This window comes from Drosophila santomea, chromosome X, assembly GCF_016746245.2.
Source record: "Drosophila santomea strain STO CAGO 1482 chromosome X, Prin_Dsan_1.1, whole genome shotgun sequence".
Taxonomy (NCBI): Eukaryota; Metazoa; Arthropoda; class Insecta; order Diptera; family Drosophilidae; genus Drosophila; species Drosophila santomea.
In genome coordinates, this window is record NC_053021.2 from 12,799,811 (window position 1) to 12,812,453 (window position 12,643).

General features: G+C 40.5%; 2 protein-coding genes across 10 annotated transcripts in view; one reads left to right on the forward strand and one right to left on the reverse strand.

Annotated features, from left to right (window-relative positions):
- LOC120457299 overlaps positions 1-12,643 on the forward strand; it is a 140,678-nt gene that overhangs the window by 101,551 nt on the left and 26,484 nt on the right. The window contains exon 1 of one of the 3 annotated variants that reach the window (XM_039644780.1): positions 6,729-6,949. The exons of the other annotated variants lie outside the window; for them this stretch is intronic. The gene's annotated coding sequence lies outside the window, so the exon portion shown is untranslated. Of the gene's footprint in view, positions 1-6,728; positions 6,950-12,643 lie in introns of those variants that run through there. 3 annotated transcript variants of the gene reach the window in all.
- LOC120457292 (eye-specific diacylglycerol kinase) overlaps positions 1-12,643 on the reverse strand; it is a 121,386-nt gene that overhangs the window by 81,182 nt on the left and 27,561 nt on the right. The gene's annotated exons all lie outside the window — the stretch shown is intronic.

Below are 12,643 nucleotides of genomic sequence, written 5' to 3' on the forward strand. Positions count from 1 at the left end.
GAGGCGACAATGCATCAAGAAGGGTCCTGGTTGAAGCAAATAAAGGACACGCAAAAAAAAACAGCCACACACGCCCCCAGTTGCACCAACACAAACACCAGCTCAACAATCACACACACAGGCACACTCAGGCACACACAGGAGCACACACACACACTCCCACACAATAAGGAATGAATCAAATAAGCTCTTGGCAGCTATTTGAGAAGCGTTTTGTTTCCTTTGGCCAACAAAAGCAGTGCTTTGCACTGAATTTAGAACATCGCAAGGAGTAGAGCACAAATACAAAATAAATGAAATGTAACTTTAGTAAAGTGAAGTTTCAAGCTGCATAGCATATAAATTCCCTATGCTTTTACCCAAAATAACATAAAATTTAGCATATTGCCATTGATATATTCCATTAGTAAATTAGCTGGCAAATTTAACTAGAACGAACTGCTGGTTGTTCACCTGCTTAATTTATAATTCATAAGACACACACACCCGTAGATCAAGAGACCTGACTTTTATTCACAACATTTTTTCGGTGACAATGGGGCCAAACAGATGTGGGTGGCAGACAACATTTGGTATTAGCAAAGGAAATTAAAGTACAAATCCCTTTGGTGATGCAGACAAAACAAGCGAGTGAGAGAGAGAGAGACGGCAATGGGGCGGCACGAAAGAGATGGGGCGACCGCAGACGAGAGCTGGAAGTTCAGCGACTGCGAGTGCGAGTGCGGTTGGCATAAATAACATAAGTTCAAATACAATAAAATAGACAACGAACCGTTGTCGCTGCTCCCTCCACACAGTGCACTCCAGTACGAATGTTTTTAGTGCCCAGAAATTTCTTCCCAGAAATCCTCGTTTCTGGCATTGATTGCCTCCGTGCGAGTTCGTTGCTCATTTGACTTGCCAGCAAACTAGAGTGAATGACTTCCAAAGTGCGAGGTATAAGACAAAGTGGTAGCATTTTTATGCACACAAGCTTACGACGTGGAAAAACGTGGCAAAACCTCAAGGCACTTCGAAAACAACTTGATGAAAAATGTACCTTGTAGCCAAGAAGAGGGACTATTTTCTGTATTCTATTTTCTGGGGAATATTTCAGAATATTAACGAATATTTCTGTGTAAAATATTCGATATTGTAAGTAATATATTTTTTTTTGCCAGTGCCCTACACATGTTTTTATCGCAGCATTTTGCCCGCGGATATTTTGCAATTTGCTGCACTCCATCATCCCACTTTGCCACTTTTGCATGGGGTGCCATTAGCAAAAAAACAGAGCCAAACGAAAAACAAACAAATTTGAAAAGCTCTCGGAAAGTGAGTGTGTGCGGCATACTCGCATAAGATACTGCTTTATAAATGTAACTTTTTGGCGATGTTCGAGGCTGCTTGGCAACGCATTTAAGTACTTTTTATTTACCTTGATTCCGCGAGAGAGTGTGCCAGGCAAGTTTGGCAATCCCTGGAAGCCAGCTGAAATAGGGTATTAAAAGGGTTTTTCTTTTTGAGCTGGCAGCGAAGCAAAAATGTGCTCATTTAAAAGCCATAAACAGAAAGACAAAACACCTTACGTGATCTTAGCACCGAATGCAGAATGCAAACAGAAGGAGCGCTATATTTGGGAGTGTCCTTTATACCTCTGGAATATTTTCATTTATGCACTTTGGCAGCTCAGACAGACACGAAATAACAATGGAACTAAAACTTAAAACTGTCTGTCAAGTTGCCAGGATATCAGCAGACATTTTAAGGAGTCCCAGGGAGCAGCAAAGTAGCAGAGCAGCAGAGCAGCAGAGCAGCGTGAAAAAACCCAAGACAAATGCTCGTGTTGGAAGGACGAGAACTGCGCAAATCGCTTTAAGAGGCTCCTTTGTCACTTATCGGGTCAAACGGACAACGAGGTCCCTAACCAGGGCATCAACATGTCACTCTTGACCCCTTTCGACAGCAAATGGGACCTTCGGCGGCAAATGAACTCTGAACAAATGAACTTTCAACTCAATCAATTAGGAGACTGCGGGCGATTTAATCGAAAAATCGAGTTGGCTACCAAGTGCGTCCCAAGGTTAACTATCCATATCCATTTCATTGTAAATGGGCTAGCTTAACAGACTTTGTATTTAAAACCGCACGGGAAGAAGGTATAAATGTGTTTATTTTAAGCCCACTTGCTCCTTGCACAGTCTCACCAAAAGTTCGTATTAAATTAATGGCTGAAAGTCAAAAATATTCTAAAGCCACTTTGCAAGGTAACTCTTTCACCCTGGTGGCCAGAAGAAAATCAAATTTGGCATTTAACTAGGCATTACCGAGCTATGCGTTTGACTACCAACAGGACTAGCAGCAACTCCGGCGTTAAGGACAAACTTTCAGCGAACAATTTAAGCCAACCACGTTCACGGCCATCACATTGGGAATACCCATCGAAAAACGGGGTAAAAAGGGGACGCAGAATGCGGTGAATCCTTTTCCTATGCTCCTGACTTTCAAAACTCCCAGGAGTTTGGGGCGAGGAGGTCGCAAAGATGAGGAGCAATGTTTAAAATGAGTTTTCAACTTACTGACAGCGTCATATATTCGATCGAAACGTGACTTCTTAGCCCGTGCGATTACCTGAAGACACAGGACTGAAGCCACCATAATATATGAGACTGGAATTTGCAATGGCGATGCCACGGACTACTGCATTAATCTTCATCTTTGCCCGTTTCCTCGCATTTTTCCCTCCGGCAGACGAGTGGCAAGTAGTGTTACTTGTGAATAACAAAAACGTGAATTATCACACAACACGTGTATGAATATTTTTGGAACTAAGCTAAGCGTAATTGGTTAATCCGAGCACACGAAAACAATTGAACTTTGGCAAGTGCCGAAGGTGTTTAAAATCATGCAACAATGTGCTCCTAATCCGGCATATCTCTTGTTGCACACTTATGGGCATCTTAAGAAGTGATTTGCAAAACCCCTAATCACTTGTGCTGCAGAGAAATCCCAAATATAGTGTAAAACTCGAGGGATGGATTGCAAATACTACGCAGTTGAGTGAGAATGCTGAATTCTGCTGAAACTTCAAGTGTGAGCTAAAAGGCAACTAATTGCTAAAGGCCAAAAACCGAAAGGACTGACTCGTGTTTGCTGCACAGCATTAATTGCAAGTGTTTTCCGCAATTGCACACTTACCGAAAACCTTGGGTTATTTGCCACGGGTGAATGCGCTTTTTGACCTCACGGAGTTACAGCTTACTGGGTAGCAGCTTTTGGAGATGGGGGAATCCCAGCCACTTGACACGTGTGCTCCTTCAAAATAGAGGAAGTGAAAGTGGTTGGGTTTGGGTGTGGGATTGGGTGTGGGATTGGGATTGGGGGTTTGGCATCCGGGTGGTTGCTGATGGCTTGGAAATAATCAGGAACGTGCCCCAGATTTCCGGCATGCGGAGAGTGCTCCTTGTGCGTTTCGGCACAGAGATATATCCCATTTACCATCATTGATGATTAATCAGACATCAGCTGGTCGTAAGCGTTTGCAAACCCAGCCTTCCTGCTTCCCAGCTCCGTTTCCCTTCACGATTTTCCAGCTCCCCCTACCACTGCGATCATAATGATGATGCGGAATGAAAATGAAAATGCCAGCCCTCCGCTGCCTTGGTAGTAAATCTGGTTCGGTTGCTTCATTAAAAATTAAACAGTGCGGCAATTTGAAGCTGCCAAACGTTGGCAAAACGGGGGCTGGGCCATTTGCATTAACATCAAATCAAAGCCGTAAGCAAAGAGTGTTGCGTACTTCAGGGCTTTTAATAAACTCAACGCAAGTCGGCAGACAACGCGACACAGACAAACGACTACCGAAAATTTTAATAAAGTCTTCTTGGGTCTCAGTCTAGGTCCTCCTTCCCCTTGGACCTCCAACCTCCAACCTCCGACCACGATCTGCCACGCCCACTGCGGCTGTCTGGACCGCCCACTGCTGTACTTCATTTGCAGTGTTGCATAGTTTAAGCACCAGGAATAAACAGCAGTCAGGATTCTTATTTACAAATAAAAAAGTCCAAATCAGCGAGGCTAAAATTAATCAAACCTTTTTTGCTTCTCTATCTTGGAATTTTAATACAAAAAGTTTACCTTTTAATTTCAGAAATATTAATTCTATTTAAAAAAGGTATCGAAGTATCTTTACATGTACAGTTTAAATAATAAATGAATTACATATAATCAAAGGGAGTATCAATCAAATGGATCAATTAAAGATGCATCATAGATTAATGCGTTATAAATATTATAAAAAGCTGTATATAAATTTGAATGAATCTAGCTAAGGAATACAAACGTCTAAAGCTTTCTCTGAATACCCACTAGTGGCTCATCCATCACAACATATTCATAATACCCTGCGATTATAGTTAAGCGAAAAATGCTTACACAAAATTCATTGGAGCATTAAGAGCTCGAGCTAAAAGGAAGCGGCGAAGAAGAGGAAGATTTCCGGTGAAATGTATACACAAACACACACACACACACACATAGAAAATTATTTATGCGCATTACAGCGCAGATTTTGCCACTTGACACAGCAGGCAAAATCGTCTTTATTCTCTGTGTCCTTTGTTTTTGGCAGCTTCTGTTTTTTCTCGATGTATATATTTACTTATACTTATTTTTTACTTTTTCATTTTTTTTTTTGTATGCTGCGTGGAATCTTCACCTTCATCTCCATAAATAATTCAGCAAGCCGAGCAGAAAGTGACAGGACAAAATCTTAGACCTTTGGTCATAGTTTTTTCGTTTATTTTCATTTCTCCGAATTTCCCTGGCAAAAATGACATGGCCACAGATCCGCTCTCATGGCCAGAAAAGCGTCTATCACAGTGGGCCAATTGTCTAAGGTCGAGCCGCAAGAAAAAATCCCCCAATGAGTTGTTAACATATTAAGGAGATTTCACTTAAGTACGTACGCACAACAACATCTTATTATGTGAAGCCCCAGCAAAAGTTAATGAGGAGTGAACCCCCCGAAAAAGTAGGCAACACAACACACACAACATACTGCGACGCTGTTTTTGCCAGTTGAAGGCTGGGCTGGGCACATGAAATGTGTTTCAAATTGCCCATAAAAGTGTTTCAAACAGAAAGGGGCACCGGCCCAGAAGGCACGACATGTGTGCACACCAGAGGTTGTGTTAATAAAGTTCATTAGTTGCCTTTAATAGCGACAATATTGCAAAAACTGCCGAAGAAAATAGGCGCCGTGTGTTTAAAGCTTAGTTTTTTGATAAAAACATTTAAAAGGAAATATTTAATTTACTGAGTACAATTTACAAAGTGCCAACAGAAATGAGTACAATTTAATTATCCAGGTTTTGTCGTGCCAAATGGCCTGTGTGTAAATTAGCCTCGAAAAATATGTTCAGCTCAATGGGAACAGTTCTATTAGAAATGATTTATGAACGGAGCAGGAGCCACGCACAAATCACTCGAGGATTCGCGCATCCAAACCCCTTTTTTTCGTGCGCTTTTGTCCGTTTTGATGGGGGAAAAGGTGAAAGACATGAGTTGGCGAATTTCCGGCAAAAAGCGAAGGCATGTGTCTGTGAATTTGCGTTCATTTGTGCAAAACGAGTGCGTGCTCTTTGGGGCGTGGCTGTCAAAGCGGATGGAACGCACTTACACCTTATACCTACCTACTTCATGCTCTACTGTACAGTACCCACACACTCCATGGCCAACTGTTCCAGTCAAAAAGAATGAGAAGGAGAAAGGAGAAAGGAGAAAGGGAAAAAGTGGCAGCCACACACACATGAGTTGGCAGCTGAATGGGCATATTTTCGGCATGATTTAACACTTAATTAGCAACGTTTTTGACTCGAGTGTCGCCCCATCATCATTGTCAGTGGCTCGTGGCACACGGGGCGTATGAGTAATCGCCATAAATGTTATAATCATGCATAAACACACATAAGCGTTACTACCTCGCACTTGTGCACCGCAAAACTAAACTCAACCTCGACTACGTTTTAGTAATTCACATAATTATACATATATGAAACGTTATTTATGTTTATAAAATAAACAGTTTGTTATGCTTACATTTACGTGGTGTTTTTTTTTTTTTTTTTTGAATAATTTCGTTTATTTTCAGCTAATTATGAGGCATTTTTTCTCAGTGAACGCATCCCTTTTTCCTTAGCCAGCTGTGTGAATTATTAAATAAGCAACATGGCGGACAGCAGGGAAATAATGAAAAATAAAACCCAAATGTTGCATACTTCTCAGCTGAAGGGATTTCAAGCTCTCTTTATGCACGAGTGTGGGTGTGTATTTATGTAGAAAGGTGTAATACGTGCGTGTGCATGTGTGTGTGTGTGTTTGTGAAAGGATTTTGTTTTCGGTTAACGCTTTCGCAAGCGGCTCCCGTAAAGTAATCGGTTCTTGATGGCCAAAAGCTGTCGGTGAGCAGAGATTTGTTCTCAAATTTATGTGGATGCTTACCAGAGAACTGCAGCAAGCCACCGGCACCCGCGTGTTATTCTATTCTATTTTATTTCTATTCTTCTAGCTGGCATTTAAAGTGAAATTATAAAATTATAAGTAAGATATCTGAAAGTATTACGTTACATTAAAAGGGAATAATAAATAATACTAAATACTCAATAATTCTAAGTACTAAATACTAAATACTAAATAATACTAAATACTTAATACTAAAAATACTAAATAATACCAAAAATATAGGTGCCCTCCTCTGCGCTTCTCAAAAGTTCTACATAAGCAAGCCACTTTTTCGATGTTTTTCAAAAAAAAAATACTAAATGTGAGTGAGGTGTGCAGTGATTTTAAGTGGCAGCAGAGGATATAAATAATGTGAATTCGACCTACTGGAGGAAGTGTCTGAGCTGGCTATTTTCCAGGAGCTACAACCAGCTGGCAGCTCTGACGTGGAAAGAGCTTAAGGAAAGAGGTGAGTAAGTGGTGAGAAATAATGTATAATATATAAAAAAGAAATGTCTATTTCGTGTTGTTTAAATTTTGTCAAACTCATACACTCAAATTGGTTGCTTAACAACGGCGTACAGTAGAGAATTTTCTTAAAGAATCAAATAAACAACTGGGCACATAAATTCGCGTATTTTCTGGTTATTCTGGCAAATTAGTAAAAGACTGATTTTAGCAAACCATTAAATTTAACTATAATATTTCTTTTGACCTACACCCTTCGTTTTTGGCATATCTTTTGCTTCTTGTGCAATCAAATAAACAGGAAAATTAAAAAGTCTCTGCAAACGGAAATGGAAATTTTCTAACGGAAATGCCAAGGCATTGGCACACACAGACGCAGTGTCACACATACACGCATACACACATACACACATACCAATTCATACATAAATGCAGGCAAATGTGCAGGAAAATCTCTCTGTGCGCCGATGCTCACTAATTAGCCAAGAATTTCCATTTGAAATTGAAATCTCATCCCCCTTGTGGCAGACGCACTTTCCAAAGTAGCCGGAATATTGCTTAAATATTTATAATAAATGCATGTTGTATAACATTATATTCCTTTTATTTTTATTCACTCCGATGCCGCCCCTCGCCTTGCCTCGCCCATCATCACCAACTGCGAGCAAAGTTCCTTCCCCCTCAATCCCGTATGCAAAATAAATAATTTCATTTGACTTGCAAATGCTGGCTGGCTGCCACGCAATGCCAAGCTACTCTCGGCTACACTCAGCTGAGACCCAGGGAGCTCAGGCTCTGAGCCGACCCATAATGCCAGGCATCAGCTATATGGCCATAGCTATAGCAGTCATAGCAGCCATGGAAGCCATGGCTTCGGTAGCGGCAACAACAATCCGGCCAAAGGAAAACAATGCCAAGAACAGTGCAAACAGAATGGCAGCACCAACGCATATGTATGGAGGGTAAAGGTAAAGGGGCAATGAAAAGTCCAAGGAACAACACAATCACAAATACCCTTTAAGTGGGATTTTTTTAAAATTAACATATATATATTTTATATTGGTTAACAGGTAGACGTTCGAAGACAAGCACTGCATTTCCTAGATGAATATCCAGCATGTGCAATGGATATGCTTTTGTGAAGAGTATCGCTCGCCGAAGGAAAAACCGTGCCACAATTTTCCGCACTTTTCGTCCCTCGCTCTCTGCTCCCCCGTGTGCCGTCTTTTGGCCCTCAAGTGCAACACACTCAAAAGCGTTTGCCACTCAGCGCATTGCCTACTTTTAGGCCACAAGGCAGGACGGAAATGGCGGGCTTTTAAGAAACGCAAAAGCCAGCTAGCCAGCTAGTCGGATAAGTATAAAAAATAAGTGCAAAAAAGTAATTAACATAGCATAAGGCCGGCACAAACACAACATACGTATGTGCGAGAGTATGATAGCTTTCAATGCATTCTCAATATATATTCATTAAAAATTAATTAACGCCAACCAAACTCCATCCGCAGCATGGCCTCAAGTAATGTCATTTTAATTTGATATTTACAGCCGGCGGTAAGGGCACTTTGCTGTGCATTAAGGGAAAGGGAATGGAATGGTGGAATGACGGCAATTTGTTTACATTCTATATATAATTTTAATGTAATTAACACACCGAACATTACGCTTTATCAACAAAAACAACAACACACAACAGTTGCGGCATGGGGCGCGATAAAAAACGCACCCGAAACGCACTCAAACCGCAAGCTTTTAATTAGTCGCGCCAAGGCAACGTTTGGCATAAAGTCAGCAAGTTTTTAATGACACAGAAAAATGGTCGCTGCATTTTGCCATCTCCCCCTCTCTCCCCCCACATTTTCACTAAATGCTGACCACGAAGATCTGGCCGGCCAAGGCTGGCGGTGCAAATCGCAGGATTCCCAGGCGAATAATTTGCTCAAGCTCACATTTTTGCAGCCAAAGATAAATCTGAGAGCTGTGTGGGTGCTAAGCGACGCAGGGATAATTAGATAGTCACGCGGAAAAAGTTGCTAACTCAAATGAGATTCCGGGGAAAAGGCGTTTATTTATAGGAATTTTGCAGTTTAACTGTGTGACAGAAATACGACGAGCTCTTGTCGAAAAAGTTTATTTACAGAGTGCAGAAACTATTTAAATTGCTTCAAAAGCCGACGTGGCAACTCTTAATGCGCTTTATTTGCTAGCTTGACAATTCGGTCGCAATTTATTCTCTAATAATTTTAGGAGCGTCATAAGCTAACCATAAAACTAGCAAATGCTTTACACTCAAACGTGACAACCCTGTGCGACTGACTAAAATCTAAAAGCCTTGTGAATTCCGCCATTAGAGCGCGTGGCAACCCTAATGCATTCTGAAGTATTTGCGGTTCACTTTTGGCGATGTCGCATTCGTCAGCGTCAACTTAACGCCATTTTCCAAGCCCGCCGTACATACACTACCACTACCACACTATACTCGTATTATTGTTGCTCTTGGCCCAGCTCGACGTTATCCTTATCCTTATCCTTGCCACCGAGGCGGCTGTCGCCGCTGTTATCCAGACTGTCATATTTGCGGCTCAAGAGCTGCACTTTGTTATTTTTAGCGTCGTCGTCAACGCCGTCTCGGCCACGCCCCCACCATGGCGCTCCTCTTCACAACGCCCCCTCCTCCTCCTCCTCCTCCTTCTTCTTCTTCTTCTTCTCCTTCTTCTTCTCCTTCTTCTTCTTCTGCTGCTACTGGCAACTTTCTCGCTTTTCTGTTTATTGACGACGCAGCAAAATTGATGATGCAAATATTTGTAACAAGCCTTGCTGTGCTACCCCCCAAAAGAAAAGGTTTTCTGCCAGAAAAACGGGATATCAAAGTGAAGAAAATGCATTGCGAGATTGGTACAACTAAGTCTTATTGCATAACTTCTTAAATGTACCTTTATTTGTGACATATTTAAGCATTTTTAAGGTAAATGCGTTTGTTTTCAGTGTAGCATTTCTGGCCATCCCCACCCATTTGCAGTTATTGCACTTTGTCTGTTTGGCTTTGGATGTTGTGATTAACAAGTAAGCTCGTGGCTTTCAATGCCTTTTCCTTTCCATCGCCATACTTTCCCCGCACTTTTTCCCCCTCTCTGGCCCTCGACTGCTGCAGACGGAAAAACAAAAACAAAAAGAAAAGTAAAGCAAGAACAAGAACAAAAACAATAACAAAAACTAGAACAAAAACAGGAACAAAAACAAGTACAAGAACAAGGGGAGCAATTTGAGGCAACAATGAGTCTGGGAAACTTGGGATCACTGTGTAGTACAGTAAGCCCTGTCTTGTCTCTTAATTCTATTTGCCGATGGCAATGCCGAATGGCAAGTTGTACTCTGTTTGAACAACAAACAATGAGACACGACACTTTAAATAATAAACAATCCATGGCATTGGACCAGCTAATTGGACTAGATTTAGTATTGTTTGACAATTTTTGCTGATAATAGGGATTGGCTTATTCATTTACCTCAAGCAATCGGAATTTTTGGATTAAATCAAATGCGAGGAGCAATGGAAAATGCTCGATAAATATTGACAAATCAAAGAGCAGGCGAGGAATAAATTATAAATATTATTCCATACAATGTGTATTTGAAAAGCCAGCGATTACAATACATCTTCGCGAAAAATATTTTTGCTTGCGCGATTTGGCAATTATTCTGCCATTTCTTTTCATACCAAAGAAAATTCCGCAATGCTGTATAATTAATCATTTTTTATTGTGGCTAATGGCGTGCCAAATTTATTTCTTAGCTGTTATTAATTGAGAATCGTTTTTAATTGGAATTTGTTAATGTTAAATGCTTACTTGTTTGCAATTATTGTTGTAACATTAAATAGGTTTTAATTTATAATGGTTTCAAATAGTCTTATTTTCAGCAGTCTTTAATTCGAGTAATTATATATTTTCAGGAAAAAAAAATTCCACTCGTTCGATTTTGTATTTTGATTTGGCAATTAATCCGCAATCTTTTTCCCACCGCATGAAAACATTCCCGCAATGCGATTTTGTTATTCCGAATTATTGATTCAATAACAATTAATGCCGCTCAGAAGACGTCACACATTTCCCGTCGCCCCCAATCCGTTTTCCTTCACATTTTCCGATACATTTTCCCCCATTTTCATCATTTTCATCGTCATGCCAGGCAGTTTCCCCACCAATCCACCCATCCAACCATCCACCCATCCAGCAATCCATCCATCATCCATCATCTAGCCGCAATCGAAGCGATCTGTCTGCATTGTTTTGCCTAAAAATAAACATCTTTGCTCCCCTCGAATGTGATCTTTTAAGAGCCATAATATAGCATCGTACAAACTGTTTGGCATTCTGTGTTTATCTATCTTTGTTTCGGATCTAATCACGTCACATTTCAAACACCTGGCGGCGTGTTTTGCGACCAATTTCGCCAAAGATTTTCTTTTTGGTTTGCTTTAGTTTGCTTTCGTTTGGTTTTCAGTTTTAAATTCGATTTTTAATGCCCTGCAGTTGTGTTTTTTAATTTGAATATTTCTCCATGCCAGCCATATATTTTTGGCCAGCTTTGTCACTGCATTTGTAATACTTTGCTCAATACTTTCGTCTTGTATTAATCAATTGCAGACGAAAATTTGTGCTTTGCATAATATTTAATTGGATTTTTGTCACTGAAGCGTTTTTCACAATTTCGGGTTTTTAATTTTCGTACGTTTTTCGTGTAGCAACGGAAAACAACAAAAATAAAGAAAATAAAGAAAATAGAGAAAAGCGAGCGAGTTTCGTGCCAATTTATTGAGCGTGCGAAGATTAAAGGCAACAAGTTCTCACAAATCTCGCTGCAATTTCTCACCCTCCCCCCGCTGCTCAGCCTGCTCCACAAACGATAATTAATGTCGATTTTAACACACATGGGCATTTCGGGCATTTAATAGACCCCAGGCGTCATTTAAACTATTTAACTATGTGCATATAGCCTGGTCCGCAAAGCGATTGCAAACCGTCCAAATGGAAAAGTTCAAACGGTCAAATGGTCGACGGGCAGTTGATGGATTACAAGCAATGCTAAAGTAATACTCATTTTTAATTAAAGCCCAAAAATCGAACTAATGACCCACGAATGTCGCATTACAAGTAAAATATTTTTGAATTTAAGTGTGCACCTCAAATAATATGTAAGATGCCATAAACAACATCGATGTGAGATGTTTGTTCACATAACCTCTGGATGACTTCGTGTGTGTGTAAGCAAATAACCATTTTCGTGTGGTACCTGTGCTAGTTATTAAATTCTAATATCAGTCGATCCCAAGCCAATCAAAGTTTGCTGCCAAGACAAATATGTGGCCAACAGCAATGCACTTTGTCAACTTGCAGTCTTTTAATTAGAAAAAGTTGCCGCAGGCAACAGCAGCATCTTGCAACCTTGCAACCTTGCAACCGTGCAAGTTTTCCGTGCAGCATTTTCAATTTCCCAAAGAGCAGATAGGGATCAACAAAATTCGTGCGAGACAACAAAAAAGGCATTAGGCAAACATAAATCAGGGCAGAAGTTTGCCACATCTGCATATCAACATGCATATCTATGGTTATACTCGTTTATGTATATATTGAAGCCCATTGAGGCATCTATAAATTTTCATTGAGAGCCCGCCAAGTGCTCATAATCACTAATT